The sequence below is a fragment of the Nerophis ophidion genome, linkage group LG14 (genome assembly GCF_033978795.1).
Source record: "Nerophis ophidion isolate RoL-2023_Sa linkage group LG14, RoL_Noph_v1.0, whole genome shotgun sequence".
Taxonomy (NCBI): domain Eukaryota; kingdom Metazoa; phylum Chordata; class Actinopteri; order Syngnathiformes; family Syngnathidae; genus Nerophis; species Nerophis ophidion.
The window spans coordinates 23,631,761-23,654,928 of record NC_084624.1 but is presented as its reverse complement, the minus strand read 5'-3'; the positions used below and the strand labels follow the sequence as shown (position 1 = coordinate 23,654,928).

The 23,168-nt window shown below is 42.2% G+C and overlaps 1 protein-coding gene across 5 annotated transcripts in view; it reads left to right on the top strand.

The window, feature by feature from the left end:
- vwa5b2 (von Willebrand factor A domain containing 5B2) overlaps nt 1-23,168 on the top strand; it is a 129,406-nt gene that overhangs the window by 56,701 nt on the left and 49,537 nt on the right. For 4 of the 5 annotated variants that reach the window (XM_061920173.1, XM_061920172.1, XM_061920169.1 and 1 more), the window contains exons 1-3: nt 867-1,016; nt 20,178-20,318; nt 20,445-20,529. The gene's annotated coding sequence lies outside the window, so the exon portion shown is untranslated. Of the gene's footprint in view, nt 1-866; nt 1,017-20,177; nt 20,319-20,444; nt 20,530-23,168 lie in introns of those variants that run through there. The other variant, XM_061920170.1, reaches the window with a different exon arrangement.

Here is a 23,168-nt window from a genome sequence, read left to right as displayed (position 1 = left end):
AAAATATGTAAATGAAGAGAGGGCATGATGTTCATATGTTGTCAATATTCAGTGTTTTATCCTTCATAGTTAATATTGTAAATCCCACATTTTTTATTTTCATGTACATTCTGGGTGTCTCATTCAGTAAAAAAAATGCTAAATTCCATTCTGTTTTTTTAAGTCATAATATTTGAAGCATTTAGTCAGACATTATTGTGAGGTTTTGCATAAGTTTTCCTAAAAATAGATATACCGGCCCCCAGACACTTTTTTTCCTCTAAATTCGGCCCCACGAGGCAAAATAATTGCCCAAGCCTGTCTTTAATCATGAGCTATTTCTCGCCTTCTCCAAACTTTGCTCTTCCCATCCAACCAAGGGATAAGGAGTCAGGTATTGCCAGAGCGGGGATAACGCAGCTGGCCGGTTCAAGACCTGTGCGGCACAAAATTATGAATATGGAGACGGGAGAGAAATCTATAAGGAACTATAAACGTGTTTAGCCGCTTCACTCAAAGTGTTTGGGACTAACCAAAGTGAAACATCCATCCTCCATTATTGCATTGCTGCAGAGCTCACACAGAACCAAGCTGTTGACAATTAATCTAATATGATTTCCATGACTCAAACAAAATACCTGTAAGATTGAAGCTTGTCTAGGCTGACATCTAGTGTCAAAAGGCTGGAATGTAAACTCCAGTGCAGTCTAAGGGCCAACCACCATTATTAGATTGTCTATTTTACCAATATTTCTGAACTAGAAAATACAGGTTCTGTAGAAATGGTGTGTCCATGCTCTAAACCAGTGGTTCCCAAAGTGGGCGGTGGAAAGATCTGGGGGGGCGGTGAGGAAGAAGGGGGCGGTAGGGGGGCAGCAGTCCGAAGTCGAAGTCAGAAGTTCGAACGTTTGTTTGACGATTTGTACACAACACGTGCAGCAGGACGAGTCAGTGGACGACGCATCAGGGTCCGGTTACCACACGCCGCTCTGGCCCAGTCAGATCCGACAGCATAGACTACAAAAGCAAAAGCTCAGGTTTGTAATTTCAAGCTTGTAATGTTCAGAATTTACAAAAAGTCATATCAAGATTTTTGGTTAGAAAAAAAAAAAATCTCTGACTGCTATCAAGTGCTGTGGAACAAGGTCAAGATGTACTTTATTGCCTTCCCAACATCATATTTAGTAGAACGGGGCTTCAGTGCAGTCGCCTTGCTTCTTTCCAAGCAAAGAAACCGACTGAAAATTACTGACCGCGGGGATCTACGACTTCTTCTTAGTGAGTTCCAGCCTGATGTTGAGAAGCCTATGTCCCTGCACGAAGCACATCCATCCCATTAATATTAAGTGTGAGACAATGAAGGTTACTGGTGGAATGTTTATTTACCATTCTATGTTGCTGAAACAGTTAAAACTGCTAAAAAATAAATTGGTTTACTAAATTGGGTTTTATTTGTGAAATACACATTTGTGTTTAACCTTTCTCTTTTCAAATTGCAGCATACCAAATATCAAGAAAGAGGTGTTTGTTTCCATATGTGTCTGTGGGGGGGGGGGGGGGCTGTATGCCAAGGGGGCGCCAGCCTGCAAAAGTTTGGGAACCATTGCTCTAAACGCTTTAGCAGAAGTGAAATGACTGTCAGAATATGTTCAAATGAACAATAGGAGTGGTTTGAATATTGAAGAATGCGAGTATACAAGGAAAAGTGGAAACAGTTTAACAGTGAAAAGGTTTCAATGTAGAAATACTCTATTTGAATGTTGAAGACAGGAAACTGTACTGCAACATACTACGAATTTAGAACTGCACAATAGTTGGAATTAAACAATGAGAATTGTTGAACAATTAGCCAAGGAAGTATGCGTCCCAGAATGAACTTACTGTATCAAGCCGAGGGTGAGTCTATGTTGGAGGTCTTTTATGCTATCATAGGCATCCGTCCGTCAGTAGTGACGATGGGTTCCTCCCACCGTCGAAGCTGGCGCCAATCGGGTGGAACTTAAGACTGCCAGCTTCTGTGTTGTTTCCTCCCTTTTCGGGGGAGGCTGGAGTGACCTCTCCGTGGCGCAAGCCTGGGCAGAAAGTATGGAGATCTTGGGTTGCCCAGACATCAGGATCCCCCTCTCGGCTGTGTCGATGTGGCCCAGAAGAAAGCAAGGCAATACATCTGGCATCGGCTTGGCTACAGGAACTGCCGGCGGGGGGTCAGCAAAGACACCCAGTCGCCTCAGGGGCTCCACTCCTGATTTTCTGTTTGGGTTTTCTCCCGTAGCCTTTTCTTCTCCCAAAGGTACCACAAGGCAGCAAGTGGGGGTCGGGGATGACAACTATTTGACTCATAGATGGGCCAGTGGTTGGCGGATGCCAGGGCGTCTCCACACACCATTGGGCCTGCACACCTTGCCTCTGGGGCCCACTGCTGCTCCGAGATCCCCTACAGTTTAGCCTGGGACCGCGAGGTCCCAGTTACCGTGTGTGGCCGAGAGGAGGCACTGTAGGAGTCTTGGTGGTGGAGAGGCTGTGTACCGGCAAGAGGAGGCTTACGCGCTCGGCTCTTCTTTTCACCCCGCGTAAGGAGGGCTAGCCGGTGGCAGTAGCTGAAAGCAGACAGTAGCAGGCAGAAGCAGCATGCAACATGCGAAATGCAACGTGCACTAACTACAAGCACTTCCACGCAGTGCTGCTGCACTGACGCTTCACACACACCCTGATTTACAACTGTGCTAAACATGTGTGTGACAGGACTACCTTGTTGGCTCATTTTGGGTATAAATCTGTGTTTTGTCTTTACAATAAAATGTATAGATTTATTTATTTATATGACTCATATGTAAAAAAAGAAATATTAGTTTTTTGGTTCAAGCCCATATTTAACAAAAGCATTTGACACAATTAATCACAACATCTTAATAAACAAATTAGAAAGGCTGAGAATCAGATGGTTGGTCTTGAACTGGGTTAGAAGCTACTTAACCAACAGGAAGCAATACGTGAAGCTAGGCGAACACACTTCTACAAAGCTGAAAATATTTTGTGGCGTGACTCAGGGATCAATACTTAGACCGAAATTGTTCAATCTCTATATAAATGACATTTGTAAAGTTACAAAGGACTTAAGTTAGTATTAGGGGTGTGCAAAAAAATCGATTATAATACAACTCGCGATTCTCACGTTGTGCGATTCAGAATCGATTCTCATTTAATAAAAAATTTATTTAAATTTTTTTTTTTAATTTCCTTTTTTTTTAGCAATCCAACAAACCAATACTCAATAACAATGCAATCTAATTCCAAAACCAAACCTGACCCAGTAACACTCAGAACTGCAATAAACAGAGCAATTGAAAGGAGACACAAACACGACACAGAACAAACCAAAAGTAGTGAAACAACAGTATCAATATTAGTTATAATTTCAGCATAGCAGTGATTAAAAATCCCTCACTGACATTATCATTAGACATTTAAAAAACAAAAAAAACAAAAAAACAATAGTGTCACAGTGGCTTACACTTGCATCGCATCTCATAAGCTTGACAACACACTGTGTCCAATGTTTTCACAAAGATAAAATAAGTCATATTTTTGGTTTAATAATTAAAACAAATTTAGATTATTGCAATCAGTTGATAAAAAATTGTATTTTACAATTATAAAAACTTAAAAAAAAAAAAATCTAATACTCTGCTAGCATGTCAGCAGACTGGGGTAGATCCTGCTGAAATCCCATGTATTGAATGAATACAGAATTGTTTTGAATCGGAAAAATATCGTTTTTGAATCGAGAATCGCGTTGAATCGAAAAAAATCGATATACAATCGGATCGCGACCCCAATAATCGATATTGAATCGAATCTTGGGACACCCAAAGATTTGCAGCCCTACTTAGTATTATTTGCAGATGATACGACTGTTTTGTTCGGAAGAGAACACGCACAATATAATAAAAAATAATAACAGAAGAGAAATATAACGTTAGAGGAAAATCTATTTTAAAACATTTGTATGCACGTACTGTACAACACTTAAAACCTTTAGCATATCAGTAAGTGGAATTAAATGATGAAATGGATTAGGCAAAGAAATCCAACAAAGCACCAATATGAATCAGTTTAAGAGACCGTTCAAACTACAAGTGTTCACAAAGTACACAGAACAATATTTATGATGAATATCTTGAATCCTTTTTTTCCCCCCTTTTGAGATAAAGATTATTTAGGTATTTAATATTTGTTTACTTACTCCATCCATCTTCTTCCACTTAGCCGAGGTCGGGTTGCGGGGTCAACAGCCTAAGTGGGGAAACCCAGACTTCCCTCTCCCCAGCCACTTCGTTTAGCTCTTCCCGGGGGATCCCGAGGCGTTCCCAGGCCAGCCGGGAGACATAGTCTTCCCAACGTGTCCTGGGTCTTCCCCGTGGCCTCCTACCGGTTGGACGTGCCCTAAACACCTCCCTAGGGAGGCGTCCGGGTGGCATCCTGACCAGATGCCCGAACCACCTCATCTGGCTCCTCTCGATGTGAAGGAGCAGCGGCTTTACTTTGAGTTGCTCCCGGATGACAGAGCTTCTCAACCTATCTTTAAGGGAGAGCCCCGCCACCTGGCGGAGTAAACTCATTTCGGCCGCTTGTACCCGTGATCTTGTCCTTTATGTCATGACCCAAAGCTCATGACCATAGGTGAGGATGGGAACGTAGATTGACTGGTAAATTGAGAACTTTGCCCTCCGGCTCAGCTCCTTCTTCACCACAACGGATTGATACAGCATCGATCCGCCTGTCGATCTCACAATCCACTCTTCCCTCACTCGTGAACAAGACTCCGAGTTACTTGAACTCCTTCACTTGGGGCAAGATCTCCTCCCCGAGAGATGGCACTCCACCCTTTTCCGGGCGAGAACCATGGACTCAGACTTAGAGGTGCTGATTCTCACCCCAGTTGCTTCACACTCTGCTGCGAACCACTCCAATGAGAGCTGAAGATCTTGGCCAAATGAAGCCATCAGGAACACATCATTAGCAAATAGCATGGATCTAATCCTGCAGCCACCAAACCAGATACCCTTAACGCCCTGACTGCGCCTAGAAATTCTGTCCATAAAAGTTATGAACAGAATCGGTGACAAAGGGCAGCCTTGGCGCAGTCCAACCCTCACTGGAAACGGGTCCAACTTACTGCCGGCAATGCGGACCAAGCTCTGACACTGATAAGACAGGGAGCGGACCGCCACAATATGACAGTCCGTTACCCCATTCTCTCTGAGCACTCCCCACAGGACTTCCCGGGGTAGACGGTCGAATGCCTTCTCCAAGTCCACAAAGCACATGTAGACTGGTTGGGCAAACTCCCATGCACCATGGACCCTGCCGAGAGTATAGAGCTGGTCCACAGTTCCACGACCAGGACAAAAACCACACTGTTCCTCCTGAATCCGAAGTTCGACTATCCAGCGTAGCCTCCTCTCCAGTACACCTGAATATACCTTACCGGGAAGGCTGAGGAGTATGATCTCACAATAGTTGGAACACACCCTCCGGTTCCCCTTCTTAAAGAGAGGAACCACAACCCTGGTCTGCAAATCCAGATGTACAGCCCCCGATTTCCATGCGATGCTTCAGAGTCTTGTCAACCAAGACCGCCCCACAGAATCCAGAACCTTAAAGAACTCCGGGTGAGTCTCATCCACCCCTGGGGCCTTGCCACCGAGGAGCTTTTTAACTACCTGGGCAACCTCAGCCCCAGAAATAGGAGAGCTCACCACAGATTCCCCAGGCACTGCTTCCTCATAGGAAGACGTGCTGGTTGGATTGAGAAGGTCTTTGAATTATTCCCTCCACCGATCCACAACATCCGCAGTCGAGGTCAGCAGAACACCATCCCCACCATACACGGTGTTGACACTGCACTGCTTCACTTTCCTGAGGCGGCGGTTGGTGGTCCAGAAACGCTTCAAAGCTGTCCGGAAGTTGTTTTCCATGGCTTCCCCGAACTCCTCCCATGTCTGGGTTTTTGCCTCTGCGACCACTGAAGCCGCACACCGCTTGGCCTGTCGGTACCTGTCTGCTGCCTCAGGAGTCCTATGAGCCAAAAGAGCCCGATAGGACTCTTTCTTCAGCTTGACGGCATACCTCACCGCTGGTGTCCACCAGTGGGTTCTAGGGTTACCGTCACGACAGGCACCAACCACCTTGCGGCCACAGCTCCAATCGGCCGCCTCGACAATAGAGGTACGGAACATCGTCCACTCAGACTCAATGTCCAGCGCCTCCCTTGTGACATGTTCAAAGTTTTTCCGGAGGTGGGAATTGAAACTCTCTCTGACAGGAGACTACCAGGCGTTCCCAGCAAACCCTCACAATGCGTTTGGGCCTGCTGGGTCTGTCCGGCATCCTCTCCCACCATCGCAGCCAACTCACCACCAGGTGGTGATCGGTAGAAAGCTGCGCCCCTGTCTTCACCCGAGTGTCCAAAACATGAGGCCGCAAATCCGATGACACAACTACAAAGTCGATCATGGAACTGCGGTCTAGGTGCCCTGGTGCCAAGTGCACATATGGACACCCTTATGTTTGTACATGGTGTTTTTTATTGACAATCTGTGACGAGCACAAAAGTCCAATGACAAAACAACACTCGGGTTCAGATCCGGGCGGCCATTCTTCCCGATCACGCCTCTCCTGGTTTCACTGTCGTTGCCAACATGAGCGTTGAAGTCCCCCAGTAGAACGAGGGAATCACCCGGGGGAGCACTCTCGAGTACTCCCTCGAGTGAATCCAAAAAGGGTGGGTACTCTGAGCTGCCGTTTGGGGCGTAAACGCAAACAACAGTCAGGCTAGATATAGTCAGACTTACTTCGACACACAGCAAGGGCTCTGGAACCAGTTCTCTTGAAAGGGGCTGAAGTCTCTTCCACTCTGGCGTTCCCGGCAGTGAGAGGCGACGGGCTGGGGTGGCAATTCTTGTTTCCCCCCGGCTCAGGGCCTGCACGTTGGAGTTCAACCCAGTGCACGAGAGGGCCTTCGGCGGAGGGAAGCTACCCTCTCGTGCACTGGGTTCAACTCCAACGTGCAGGCCCTGAGCCGGGGGGAAACAAGAATTGCCACCCCAGCCCGTCGCCTCTCACTGCCGGGAACGCCAGAGTGGAAGAGAGTTCAGCCCCTTTCAAGAGAACTGGTTCCAGAGCCCTTGCTGTGCGTCGAAGTAAGTCTGACTATATCTAGCCGGGACTTCTCCACCTCGCGCACTAGCTCAGGCTCCTTCCCCCCCAGCGAGGTGACGTTCCACGTCCCAAGAGCTAGCTTTTGTAGCCGAGGATCGGACCACCAAGTGCCCTGCCTTAGGCTGCCGCCCAGCTCACAGCACACCCGACCTCTATGGCCCCTGCTATGGGTGGTGAGCCCATTGGAAGGGGGAACCACGTTGCCTCTTCGGGCTGTGCCCGACCAGACTCCATGGGTACAGGCCTGGCCACCAGGTGCTCGCCATCGTGGGAAATCTGGGTCCTTTGTGTATTTTCTTCATAAGAGGTCTTCGAGCTGCTTTTTGTCTGATCCCTCAGCTAGGACCTGTTTGCCTAGGGAGACTCTACCAGGGGGCATAGAAGCCCCCGGACAACATAGCTCCGAGGAATATTGGGACACAAAACTCCTCTACCACGTAAGGTGGCAGCCCAGAGAGGAGAATAATGTCTTGATTTAGTTATTTAATTTTATATATACAGTATATTCATCATTAAATATCATAATTTTCACAGCTTTTTGGTTGGTAGAGGTAGATAGTGTTTTGAAGTAAAGTTCTGACTCTTTTTGTGAAGGCACAAAAACAGGTTGGGTATTGAGAACCTTACATCTATGAATATAAGATTTAGCCAATAGTATAATGATGTTGCAAAGGTAAAATTCCTTTTGAAATTGTTTCTCATACTGTGTAAATCCAAATAGCACATCTTTAAGACAAAACACACATAAATATTGTCCAAGATGAAAGGACAGATGTGTTGCCATAGTGATGGAGTGACTGTTAATGTTTCATCTTAATGCAAGAGGTCAAACTGACATTATTACCCAGAATGCGTTTCTGCAAAAGTATTGCTTTTTTGCTGATTTCAGACTGAACAAATGTTTTTTTACTACAACAAATACATTTTCCCATAGTGTTGAACATTTACTTGCATTCAAGGTTGTTTTCAGGGAGGCAAAAAAGTCAACTGTAAGGAGCACTAATTTATTGTCCAAAGTTCATAACATTATAATTGCCGTAAATTTTGAAAAAATGTTGGGTTGGCGAAGACTTCAAAAATGAACTACCAAATGGACTAATATCTTTAAAATTGTAAAAGTTCTTGAAAGTTGTATATTGTGGAAGTTCAGACCAGGGATGTCAAAGTGGTTTTCATTGAGGGCCACATGGCAGTTATGGCTGCCATCAGCGGCCCGCTTGTAACAGTGAATAATGTATGAATTTGCCTCTGGATTTCCTTATTAATTACAAACCCCGTTTCCATATGAGTTGGAAATTGTGTTAGATGTAAATATAAACAGAATACAATGATTTGCAAATCATTTTCAACCCGTATTCAGTTGAATATGCTACAAAGACAACAAATTTGATGTTAAAACTGATAAAAAAATGTTTTTTTTGCAAATAATCATTAACTTTAGAATTTGATGCCAGCAACATGTGACAAAGAAGTTGGGAAAGGTGGCAATAAATACTGATAAAGTTGAAGAATGCTCATCAAACACTTACATAGAACATCCCACAGGTGTGCAGGCTAATTGGGAACAGGTGGGTGCCATGATTGGGTATAAAAGCAGCTTCCATGAAATGCTAAGTAATTCACAAACAAGGATGGGGCGAGGGTCACCAATTTGTAAGTAAATTGTCGAACAGTTTTAGAACATTTTTCAACGAGCTATTGCAAGGAATTTAGGGATTTTACCATCTACGGTTCGTAAAATCATCAAAAGGTTCAGATAATCTGGAGAAATCACTGCACGTAAGCGATGATATTACGGACCTTTGATCCCTCAGGTGGTACTGCATCAAAAACGGACATCAGTGTGTAAAGGATATCACCACATGGGCTCAGGAACACTTCATAAAACCACTGTCAGTAACTACAGTTGGTCGCTACATCTGCAAGAGCAAGTTAAATCTCTACCATGCAAAGTGAAAGCCATTTATCAACAACACCCAGGAAAGTCGCCGGCTTTTCTAGGCCCGAGCTCATCAAAGATGGACTGATGCAAAGTAGAAAAGTGTTCTGTGGTCTGACGAGTCCACATTTCAAATTACCGTAGTTCCTTGATTTGCCGCCGGGGCGCTAATTAATTTAAAACCTCTTCTCACTCCTGCGCCTACCATAGGCATGCGTTAAAAGTAAGCGTGCACTAATTATTTTAAAACCTCTTCTCACTCCGGCACTTACCAAAGGCATGCAGTAAAAATGTTAGTGTGATGTAAGCTTGGACCTTAAATCTTACTGAATAGCTCTTAATCTTTTTCCCTTTATGAGATTTAAAATTACCTGTATTGAAATCAGCCTCCTCCATTTTGAAAATGATGATAGGGGAAGTGTCGTTACGTCATGAGTTTGACCAGGCGGTAATACTGAGCATGCGCTAATTATTTGGAAAGCGATTTCGACCCAGTAGTAATTCAAGTCAGGCGCATATTATATGCCCTGCGGCAATTCAAGGAAATACGGTATATTTGGAAACTGTGGACGTGGTGTCCTCCGGAACAAAGAGGAAAATAACCATCCGGATTGTTATAGGCGCAAAGTTCAAAAGCCAGCATCTGTGATGGTATGGGGGTGTATTAGTGCCCAAGACATGGGTAACTTACACATCTGTGAAGGCACCATTAATGCTGAATGGTCCATACAGGTTTTGGAGCAACATATGTTGTCATCCAAGCAACGTTATCATGGATGCCCCTGCTTATTTCAGCAAGACAATGCCAAGCCACTTGTTACAACAGCGTGGCTTCGTAAAAAAAAGAGTGCGGGTACTTTCCTGGCCCACCTGCAGTCCAGACCTGTCTCCCATCGAAAATGTGTGGCACATTATGAAGCGTAAAATATGACAGCGGAGACCCCGGACTGTTGAACGACTGAAGTTCTACATAAAACAAGAATGGGAAAGAAATTACACTTTCAAATAAATTAATAAATTAGTTTCCTCATTTCCCAAACGTTTATTGAGTGTTGTTAAAAGAAAATGTGAAGTAACACAGTGGTGAACATGCCCTTTCCCAACTACTTTGGCACATGTTGCAGCCATGATATTGTAAGTTAATGATTATTTGCAAAAAAATTTAAGTTTATGAGTTTGAACATCAAATATGTTGTCTTTGTAGTGCATTCAATTGAATAGGGGATGAAAAGGATTTGCAAATATTCCGTTTATATTTACATCTGACACAATTTGGGGGGTGCTACGGAAAAAAGCTAGCAGCTTAGTTGCCAGAATGTTTGTGTCAAATTGACATTGTTTTTACAACATTATATTGATGGCAGATTAATCGCAAACATGTTAATTTGGACAGCCATGTTTATTTCAGAAACAATGCTGATAGAAGTGTGTCCAAAGACAATATACAAGGCCAGGAAGACTTTGGAGTTTTCTTTGCCTGGGGTCAGTGAAGACTTTGACTGTGATCAAGTGTCTTTAAACACATTTGGAACGTTGGATCTTAACTGCAGAAAAATCTGTTAAAATACAAAATGTTGGAGTACTGTTGTCAAGCCATGTGTGCAAATGTTTTAAGCCTATCATAACATTTGCTTAAATGAAACCCATGATGCATTTAGTTTTTTGGACCTTTAAATACAAAGGTCCTGGGTTCAATCCCTGGGCTCGGGGCCTTTCTGTGTGAAGTTTGCAATTGCTCCCCGTGACTGCGTGGGTTCCCTCCGGGTACTCCGGCTTCCTCCCACCTCCAAAAACATGCACCTGGGGATAGGTTGATTGGCAACACTAAATTGGCCCTAGCGTGTGAATGTGAGTGTGAATGTTGTCTGTCTATCTGTGTTGGCCCTGCGATGAGATGGTGACTTGTCCAGGGTGTACGCCGCCTTCCGCCCAATGCAGCTGAGATAGGCTCCAGAACCCCCGTGACCCCGAAAGGAACAACCGGTAGAAAACGGATTGATGGAAAAACAGTACAAGTTATTTTTTCATTCTGGCAACTTAGCTGCTAGTTTTTCTACCGTAAAAACAAATGTAGCGTCTTTCCATTTACAGTAATACACTGTTAAAAAAGCAACCGTAGATTGTTCAGTCAACTGAATTTTAACGCAAAAAACAGTAGCAATTTATTTTTCAATTTACAGTAATATTCTGTAAAGAACGTAACATTTATTGTCATTTTTATTAATTTGATTGGTAGTTTTCTGTGAAGTTAAGCATTTTTATTTAGACAATTTTGTTGGGGAAAGTATGATAATATACTGTAATATTTGTTGCAATAATGGATACTATTAAAGTTTAAAAGGTATGCAATTTCAAGCTGTACATATGTTTTCTGTCAAAATGAAAAAAAAAATCATTTAATTTTATTAGAAAATATGAAGTACTTTATTGACACATCATTTCCAGGTGTTTGCGAGCCGGATAAAATAATCTGGCGGGATATATCTGGCCCCCGGGCCTTGACTTTAACACCTGTGTATTAGTAGGAAGAAAAAAAAACGTGAAAATTATGATGTACAGTAAAACTGAAAATATTGGTGAGTGTTTATTGAATGAGTCAACATGTCCTGAAATCTGTGAACTTTTTGACCCTTGAACGTAATCATTAGGATGAGCACTCTGGTGGTTCGAGGCGGATTAAAAACGCCAGGGAAGAAGTCAAGTCAAGTCAGCTTTATTTGTCAATTTCTTTACATGTAAAGACATACAAAGGAATCGAAATTTTGTTTCGCACTCTCCCATGCGTAGACAAAAAGAAAAGAAAACACAACAGTAAAGTGCAAGGTAAATACGTCTACCTACTAAAATGACAATATACATAGTTCCTGTTGTTTTTAAATAGGATATGGTTGTAAACAATGAGTGTTTCATCAGTAGTGCAAATACTTATGATATAGCAGCAGATGTGTGCAATTTTGAATAGTCATTTTTTCTGTGGGTCATGGGGTTTAGAGTTCAGGTTGTTCTGGGGATGGGGATTTCAAAGTCCTGACAGCCTGTTGGATCGGGCTGAGGATTGAGGGGTGGGGATGGGGAGTACGGGGGTGGGGGTGGGAAGAGAGTTCACCAGCCTAACAGCCTGGTGGTGAAAGCTGTTGGTGTATCTGGTGGTGCAAAAGCGGAGGCTCCTGTATCTTCTTCCAGAGGGCAGGAGGCTGAACAGGTTGTGTGCAGGGTGGCTTGCGTCACTCACAATTGTGAGTGCTTTGCGGGTGAGGCGGGTGGTGTATAAGTCCTGAAGAGATGGGAGTGGTGCACCAATGATTTTCCCAGCTGTTTTCACGATGCGCTGCAGGTCTCTTCTGTTGTATTGAGTGTAGCTCCCGCCCCACACAGTGATGCAGCTAGAATGCTTTCAACGGTGCCTCTGTGAAAAGTGGTCAGGATGGGTGGTGGAGCACTTGCCCGCTTTAGTTTCCGCAGGGAGTAGAGGCGCTGTTGGGCCTTCTTCACCAGTGATGCAGTGTTGGTAGTCCATGACAGGTCCTCACTGATGTGCATCCCGAGGAATTTGGTGCTCCTTACTCTCTCCGAATAGAACAGAATAGTAAATATATGAATTTTGGTGTACAATAACTAAGTGTACACAATAAACATCTTGCATGACATACGTATGAGAATATTAAATCCTAGAAAGTGTGGTGCTTTGAGACCATAACCATCAAAACAAAGGTCACATGATGTGATTGTGACCCCTCTTTCTGCTCCCGTCTCACACACCTGCAGGCTCTCTGCCAACAATGAAGGCATTCAACAGGACAAACAAACACATCGTGTGCACTGCTTAATGACCACAATTGTCTTGTTTTGTATTACTACTACGATTACTTCTATGAATACATTGAGTCCATCATTTTGTAAAAGCACACACGCAAAATAAGTGGTCAGTCAGTGTCTTGCGTGTATGGAAAAATGGATCTGATTACATATTTAAGGCCTCCGATTGAAAATATCACTTAAAACTACTTTCAGCACTTCAAAACTAGCATTTGTTGCCTATTCCTGCTCCATAAAATTAGACTTGACCATGAAATAGAATCATTTAAGGGGGAACATTACCACAATTTCAGAAGGGTTAAAACCAATAAAAATCAGGTCCCAGTGGCTTATTTTATTTTTCAAAGTTTTTCTCAAAATTTTACCCGTCACGCAATATCCCTAAAAACGGCTTCAGAGTGCCTGATTTTAACCGTCGTTATATCCGCCCGTCTATTGTCCTGTGACGCACTGCGTGAAGCCAACAGAAACAAACATGACGGATAGTACAGAAAGGTATAGCATAGTAGCTCGGATTAAGACTTGGATTTCAGCGGCGCAAGCGGTTCAACAGATTACACATGTATTGAAACGGATGGTTGGAGTGTGGAGGCAAATAGCGAAAACGAAATTGAAGAAGAAACTGAAGCTATTGAGCCATATCACCACAGACAGCGGCACGGGAGGAAGCGCGGACGAATTCGGCGATCGCCTTCTAACCAACGATTGGTATGTGTTTGTTTGGCATTAAATGTGGGTGAAGGGAAAGGCTGGATGCAAATATAGCTACAAATTAGGCATAATGATGAAATATGTACATACAGCTAGCCTAAATAGCATGTTAGCATCGATTAGCTTGCAGTCATGCCGTGACCAAATATGTCTGATTAGCACACTCCACATAAGTCAATAACATCAACAGCACTCACCTTTGTGATTTTGTTGACTTTATTGTTGGAAATGCATCTACTTTGAGTGTCGCAGGATATCCACACATTCTTGCCATCTTTGTGCCATCTCTATCGTAGCATAGCTGTCGTCGGTACAGTGTGAATCTTTTGGCCACTGGTGCAACTTGAATCCGTCTTTGTTCGTGTTGTTACACCCTCCGACAACACACCGACGAGGCATGATGTCTCCAAGGTACGGAAAACAGTCGAAAAAACGGAAAATAACAGAACTGATTTGACTCGGTGCGTGTAATAAGATTGAGAAAATGGCAGATTGCCTCATGTTGTGACATCACGGATGAAAGGTCATCGCTCGACAGGCTATCAATTGAAAGGCGTTTAAATTGCCAAATTCACCCTGTTAGGGTTCGGAAATCGGTTAAAAAAACATATGGTCTTTTTTCTGCAACATCAAGGTATATATCGACGCCTACATGGGTCTGGTGATAATGTTCCCCTTTAAATCCTTCAGAATTGTTGTTTCCCCTACACAAATGTGTATTCACTCTGTATTGTACAAACTCTGTTTCCATATAAGTTGGGAAATTGTGTTAAATGTAAATATAAACAGAATACAATGATTTGCAAATCATTTTCAACCCATATTCAGTTGAATATGCTAAAAAGACAACATATTTGATGTTCAAACTGATAAAAAATGTTTTGTTGAAAATAATCATTAACTTTAGAATTTGATGCCAGCAACACGTGACAAAGAAGTTGGGAATGGTGGAAATAAATAATGATAAAGTTAAGGAATGCTCATCAAACACTTATTTGGAACATCCCACTGGTGTGCAGGCTAATTGGCAACTGGTGGGTGCCATGATTGGGTATAAAAACAGCTACCCAAAAAATGCACAGTCTTTCACAAGAAAGGATGGGGCGAGGTACACCCCTTTGTCCACAACTGCATGAGCAAATAGTCAAACAGTTTAAGAACAACGTTTCTCAAAGTGCAATTGCAAGAAATTTAGGGATTTCAACATCTACCGTGCATAATATCATCAAAAGGTTCAGAGAATCTGGAGAAATCACGCCACATAAGCGGAATGGCCAGAAACCAACATTGTATGAGCGTGACCTTCGATCCCTCAGACGGCACTGTATCAAAAACCCGACATCAATCTCTAAAGGATATCACCACATGGATTCAGAAACACTTCAGAAAACCACTGTCACTAAATACAGTTGGTCGCTACATCTGTAAGTGCAAGTTAAAGCTCTACTTATCAGGCTGGCCCATGACAGTAAATTTGTGTTCTAGTTGTTTCCTATGTGTATAGTATTTCCTGTCAGCGCTCCTATTTTGTTGGTTTCCTGTCTTTCTCCCTGAGCGCTGTTTCCCCTCAGCTGCGGCTGATTGGCACCTGGCCACACCTGGACTGTCAATCAGCCCGCTCCTATTTGAACCTGTTTTGTCCTCCAGTCGAGTGCTGGATTATTGTATTGTATTGTCGTTCCTGTCGTGTCGTGTCGTGTCATGTCCTTGCAGCATAGTGGTAAGCTATATTTCGTTAGATGTTTGTAGCTTACTGTTTTTTGTTTCCTGCTTCCAATTTGTCTTTATACAACACGTAACGACTTCTGTTCGCGGTTCTGTTTTTGCTAGCCTCCATGCTAAGCCATATTTGTTTTCTAGCTCCCTTGCTAGCCTTTTTAGTTTGTTATCCGCCTCGTGCACGCTTTTTGTTGTAACCCTTTGGTTTGTTGTTGTTTTAGTATCTCTATTGAAACCATGTTTTCTCATTCAATGCCTGCCTCCTTCTCTGCATCTTGGGGTTCGTCACAAACTAACTCTGACACTATTATGCAAAGCGAAAGCCATTTTTTAACAACATTAAGAAACGCCGCTGGCTTCTCTAGGCCCGAGATCATCTAAGATGGACTGATGCAAAGTGGAAAAGTGTTCTATGGTTTGACGAGTCCACATTTCAAATTGTTTTTGGAAATATTCGACATTGTGTCATCCGGACCAAAGGGGAAGCGAACCATCCAGACCGTAATTGACGCAAAGTTCAAAATCCAGCATCTGTGATGGTATGGGGGTACATTAGTGCCCGAGGCATGGGTAACTTACACATCTGTGAAGGCACCATTAATGCTGAAAGGCACAAACATGTTTTGGAACAACATATGCTGCCATCTAAGCGCCGTCTTTTTCATGGACGCCCCTGCTTATTCCAGCAAGACAATGCCAAGCCACAATCAGCACATGTCACAACAGCGTGGCTTCGTAAAAAAATAGTGCGGGTACTTTCCTGGCTCGCCTGCAGTCCAGACCTGTCCCCCATCGAAAATGTGTGGCGCATTATGAAGCGTAAAATACGACTGAAGCTGTACATAAAACAAGAATGGGAAAGAATTCCCATTTCAAAGCTTCAACAATTAGTTTCCTCAGTTCCCAAACGTTTATTGAGTGTTGTTAAAAGAAAAGGTGATGTAACACAGTGGTGAACATGCCCTTTCCCAACTACTTTGGCACGTGTTGCAGCCATGAAATTCCAAGTTAATTATTATTTGCAAAAAAAAAATAAAGTTTAAAGTTTGAACATCAAATATCTTGTCTTTGTAGTGCATTCAATTGAATATGGGTTGAAAAGGATTTGCAAATCATTGTATTCCGTTTATATTTACATCTAACACAATTTCCCAACTCATGTGGAAACAGGGTTTGTATTTGAGGCCTCCAATTGAAAATATCACTTTAAACTACTTTCAACACTGTAAAACTATAGCATTCGTTGCCTCTTCCTGCTCCATAAAATTAGATTTGACCATGAAATAGAATCATTTAAAACCTTCAGAACTGTTTTTTCTCCGACACAAATGTACTTTAAAAAACAACAACACTTATTTCTGGGTTTTGACTTAGTCCTGTAACACAGTCCCACATTATTAACAGTAGGTAACACATGACATTACTTCTGAAAAATGTGGACTCTTCTACAAGTCAAATCCTCTGCAGGTCGTCATAAGTTGATGTTTATTTTTCATGTATTAGCCAATACTATGCTAAAAACTCACTCCTGTTACTTCGTCGTCTTTTGCCATAAGAACTTTGCACTAAGTTTGTATGGTATACTGGTAGTAGTATAGTACCGCGATACTAATGAATCCTATTTGGTACTATACCACCTCTAAAAAGTAACGCCCCCTTGTTTTTGTTTTTTTACGAGCATGATGGTGTGTCGTCGTCACGTCCAGACATTGCTGGTTATACGAGCAGAGGAGCATGTTCGGCGGCGCGCACACACAGAGTACTTACAATCAGACACAGAGTGTAGACAGAAAAGGGAGAATGGACACATTTTGGCCTAAAGAGTAAAGATGAAGGTGAAGTTATAACACTGAAACACCCTCAGGAAGAGGTACTTGAAGACATGGCTAGCTAGTTAGCAGCGAACATCCATCCGCAGTCGGCAGTGTTTTAGCTACTTCTAAATCACTCATCCTCGCCTCGATGGCGACAAATTAAGTAAGTTTCTTACAAGTAGCATTATCATTGCAGGACAAGGAATAGCTAGACATGCTTCACTACACACCGTAGGAGGATACAATAGCTCACCAACGTCACAATGTAAACAAATGCCATGGGCGATTACATCGCTATTTTTTAGCATCACAAAATCTTTTTTTAAATGTACATAATGTTTATAAACTCAGGAAATACGTCCCTGGACACATGAGGACTTAAATTATGACCAATGTCTGATCCTGTAACTATTTGATATTGGATTGATACCTATACCTTTTATCCTGCACTACAACGAGCTAATGCAACAGAATTTCCTACATATCTGTACTGTAAAGTTCAATTTTGAATGACAATAAAAGGAAGTCTAAGTTTCTTATTCTAAGTCTAAATGTGTGATATCATCAAAAACTAATGTAAAGTATCAAACAAGAGAAGAATAAGTGATTATTACTTTTTAACAGAAGTGTCGATACTACTATGATTACATAGTTTTTTTTTAGCATCACAAAATCTTTTTTATTTATTTATTTATATTATGTTTATAAACTCAGTAAATGTGTCACTGGACCAAGAGGACTAAAATGATGACCAATGACTGATCCTGTAACTACTTGGTATCGGATCGATACCTAAATTTGTGATATCCTCCAAAACTAATGTAAAGTATCAAACAACAGAAGAATACGTGATTACCAGTATTATATTTTAACAGAAGTATAGATAGAACATGTTAAGACATAAAATAAGCAGATATTAACAATAAATGAACAAGTGGATTGACAATCCATTTTTACTGCTTGTCCTATATAATGTTGACAAAATAATATAATTATAAATGACACAATATGTTACTGCATACGTCAGCAGACTAATTAGGAGTCTTTGTTTGTTTACTTACTACTAAAAGACAAGTTGTCTAGTATGTTCACTAGTTTATGAAAGGACTAAATTGCAATAATAAACAAATGTTTAATGTACCCTAAGATTTTTTTGTTAAAATAAAGCCAATAATGCCATTTTTTGTCGTCCCCTTTATTTAGAAAATAATAGAAATACATTTTGATACCGGTACCCGTCCCCTTAGTTTGTGCATTAGAAATGCTGCCTGACATGGACCAACACTCATTTTGTGTCGTTCAAAAATGTGATTTCAAACATTTCAGTTCATTTTGAGGGAGTTAGGAGATGCAAACGGCAACAATGAGGCGGAATGTAACATCACAAGTTGTATGAACTTGACCATGTTGAGATGCGCATACAGTATAGTACCAATGGGAGTGTAGTACATACAGTATAGTGCCAATGGGTGTGTAGTACATGCAGTTTAGTACCAATGGGTGTGTAGTACATACAGTATAGTGCCAATGGGTGTGTAGTACAAACAGTTTAGTACCAATGGGTGTGTAGCATATACAGTATAGTACCAATGGATGTGTAGTACACACAGTATAGTGCCAAAGGATGTGTAGTACATACAGATTTGTACCAATGGGTGTGTAGTACATGCAGTTTAGTACCAATGGGTGTGTAGTACATACAGATTTGTACCAATGGGTGTGTAGTACTTGCAGTTTAGTACCAATGGGTGTGTAGTACATGCAGTTTAGTACCAATGGGTGTGTAGTACATACAGTATAATGCCAATGGGTGTGTAATACAAACAGTTTAGTACCAATGGGTGTGTAGCATATACAGTATAGTACCAATGGGTGTGTAGTACATACAGTATAGTGCCAATGGGTGTGTAGTACAAACAGTTTAGTACCAATGGGTGTGTAGCATATACAGTATAGTACCAATGGATGTGTAGTACATACAGTATAGCGCCAAAGGATGTGTAGTACATACAGATTTGTACCAATGGGTGTGTCGTACATACAGTATAGTGCCAATGGGTGTCTAGTACATGCAGATTTGTACCAATGGGTGTGTAGTACATGCAGATTTGTACCAATGGGTGTGTAGTACATACAGATTAGTACCAATGGGTGTGTAGTACATACAGATTAGTACCAATGGGTGTGTAGTACATACAGTATAGTGCCAATGGGTGTGTAGTACATGCAGACTTGTACCAATGGGTGTGTAGTACATACAGTATAGTACCAATGGGTGTGTAGTACATACAGATTTGTACCAATGGGTGTGTAGTACATACAGTATAGTACCAATGGGTGTTTAGCATATACAGTATAGTACCAATGGGTGTGTAGTACATACAGATTTGTACCAATGGGTGTGTAGTACATACAGTATAGTACCAATGGGTGTTTAGCATATACAGTATAGTACCAATGGGTGTGTAGTACATACATTATAGCGCCAATGGGTGTGTAGTACATACAGATTTGTACCAATGGGTGTGTATTACATACAGTATAGTGCCAATGGGTGTGTAGTACATGCATATTTGTACCAATGGGTGTGTAGTACATACAGTATAGTGCCAATGGGTGTGTAGTACATGCAGATTTGTACCAATGGGTGTGTAGTATATACAGTATAGTACCAATGGGTGTGTAGTACATACAGTATAGTGCCAATGGGTGAGTAGTACATGCAGATTTGTACCTATGGGTGTGTAGTATATACAGTATAGTACCAATGGGTGTGTAGTACATACAGATTTGTACCAATGGGTGTGTAGTGCATACAGTATAGCACCAATGGGTGTGTAGTACATACAGTATTGTATCAAAGGGTGTGTAGTACTGTAGTTGAATATGCATCTTCTTTGCTCACCTACACTTGCCTGCAGTGACTCTACTCCACCCCCCCTCTCTCTCTCTCTCGCTCTCTCTCTCTCTCTGCCCAGGCCATTAGCTGTGAATTATGGTGCTGCTGCCATCACAGCCAATTGTCTGGACGACAAGCAGGCTTTGCCTCTCACTTTGCTTTGCCGTGTGTTAGCCTCCAGCCAAGTGGCGGGCTCGTCATCTCTGCAGTGATCGTGCAGGTAAGGTGAAAAGTCATGTTGCATTCTGGGCAGTCCTCACAGCACTCCATGCATGTTATGATGCATGACCATAATGATTGTGTGCTGTGTTGATAAAGTTCTAATCACTTCTTTGTTGGTAAAAAGGTGCTTTAAAAGATGCAACACTCCGAGTGAAGGGATGCAGAGACTAGACGAGGCACATCTTCAGACTGGGTATTGACCAGCACAGGTGATGATTTATCATATTCAAATAATTTCTGCAGCTTGGAACTGACAAAAATAGACAACATGACTTGTGGCATGCAGTACACTAAGTATTGAAGTCTTACTATGGCATTTTTTGGGACTATTTTGTGTTTCAGTGCCACTTTGTATGAGTTTATTACTATTACACTCTCACGGTGGCACTTTTCTTAATGCCAGCGTGTGTGTGTGTGTGCGTGTGTGTGTGTGTGTGTGTGTGCGTGTGTGCGTGTGTGTGTGTGTGTGTGTGTGTGTGTGTGTGTGTGTGTGTGTGTGTGTGTGTGTGTGTGTGTGTGTGTGTGTGTTCTTGTATTTCTACCCTTCTCGAGACATCAACAAGGAAAAGTACATTTCATAAGCGTACCGGTGAACAAGTTCAGACCGAAATCATGGTCCCTATACTGGAAAACCATTGCATCTAATAGAGTGTCTCATTTGCAACCCTGGTGGTGAAATCTATCAAAATGAGGGTGGTCCCAAAAAAGAGGGATTTTTGAAATTGACTGAGTTTCCCTTTTAAAAGTGCTCCTCCTGTGGTCAACATATGAAATAACAAGTGTGTGTTGACCCTGTGATGAGGTGACGACTTGTTCAGGGTGTACCCCGCCTTCTGCCCGAATACAGCAGAGATAGGCTCCATCATCACCCCCCTGCAAGCTCCAAAAAGGGATAAGCAATAGAAAATGGATGGATGGGTGTAAAAATTGGAAGTGCTCCCCCTCTGGCCAACATATGTAATAACAAGTGTGTGTAAGAAATTGAAATGTTCCCCCCAAAATTAATAATGAAAAACATGTACATAGAGACATACTGTAATAATTTGAAGTGAATAATGATGATTAAAAACCAATTAAAAACAAAACATTTAAAAAATAAAAAAATTACCTCACAGTGTTTCTATTTGTTATAAAATTGGGAACCATTTCTCATATTCTTTCTGTTTCTGTAATATTGTTATATTTTCTCATAAAATTCTTACCTTTTCTAAAATGTCAAATCATTACTTTTAAATGCAAAATGGTAACATTTGTCGTATAAAATTCTGACTTTTATCACAATATGGCCAATTTTTTTGTTGTTCTTATTATAATGTTACCAAAATGTTAAAGTTTTCTTATAAAATTGTGACTATTGTCGAGTAAAATTACGACTCTTTTCATAAAAATTGCCAACATTTTAAGCTTTTCTTATAAAATTGTGACTGGTATTGAGTTGAAAACCAACTTTTATCATAATACTGCAAAAATTCTTGTGCAATTCCAACTCATTTTTCACAACAAGCTTTTTTATATTTGTTTAGTATGTATATATTATTAATGTTGTAAATACAAATCTTTATATATATATATATCTTAAGAAGGTAACAAATACAATAATGTGTGTGTGTGTGTGTGTGTGTGTGTGTGTGTGTGTGTGTGTGTGTGTGTGTGTGTGTGTGTGTGTGAGTGTGAGTGTGAGTGGGTGTGTGTGTGTGTGTGTGTGTGTGTGTGTGTGTGTGTGTGTGTGTGTGTGTGTGTGTGTGTGTGTGTGTGTGTGTGTGTGTGTGTGTGTGTTCACAGAGCATCAGTTTGCCTCACTTAGGCGAAGCAGGCATTTATTTGCCCGATATGAGGCGAGAGCACAGTAGCCAGATGGAGGCTGTTGATCTTGTTAAAAAGGTCGACGTGAGAAGACCATTACCTGGTTGGCGGCAAACACACCCGGGTGTGAGCACACACACGCTAGTTAGCGTAGAGGCGGTGCACACCGGACGCCAGGCACTCTAAGTTATGAGAAAACTGTTGTCGTAAAACACAGCAGGCTGGATGTTAGGGATGAGTGCATCTGTCGTGGATTTGCATCCAACTTGTAATGTACTGTGTGTGTGATGCACAGATTAGTGTTGACCTGCCGGTTAATGATTGACTCAGCCCTCACACACTGGTTGCTAAGAGCCCCCAGGTAAGGGAGTCCAACAGTTGCCATGTACATTTAAATACTGTAGGTCAGGGACCAGTAGTGACACCATACCAACCCAGTTGTGACACCATACCGGCCCAGTAGTGACACCATACCAACCCATTTGTGACACCATACCGGCCCAGTAGTGACACCATACCAACACAGTTGTGAAACCATACCGGATAAGTATTGACACCATACCGGCCCAGTAGTGACACCATACCAACCCAGTTGTGACACCATACCGGCCCAGTAGTGACACCATACCAACCCAGTTGTGACACCATACCAAGCCAGTAGTGACACCATAAGGACAAGCAGTGACACCAAATTGGCCCAGTAGTGACACCATACCTGCCTAGTGGGGACACCATACCAAGCCAGTAGTGACACCATAAGGACAAGCAGTGACACCAAATCGGCCCAGTGGTGACACCATACCGGACAAGTAGTGACACCATACCGGACAAGTAGTGACACCATACCAACCCAGTAGTGACACCATACCGGACAAGTAGTGACACCATACCGACCCAGTAGTGACACCATACCGGTCCAGTAGTGACACCATACCAACCCAGTTATGAAACCATACCGGACAAGTATTGACACCATACCGGACAAGTAGTGACACCATACAGGCCTAGTAGTGACACCATATCAACCCAGTTGTGAAACCATACC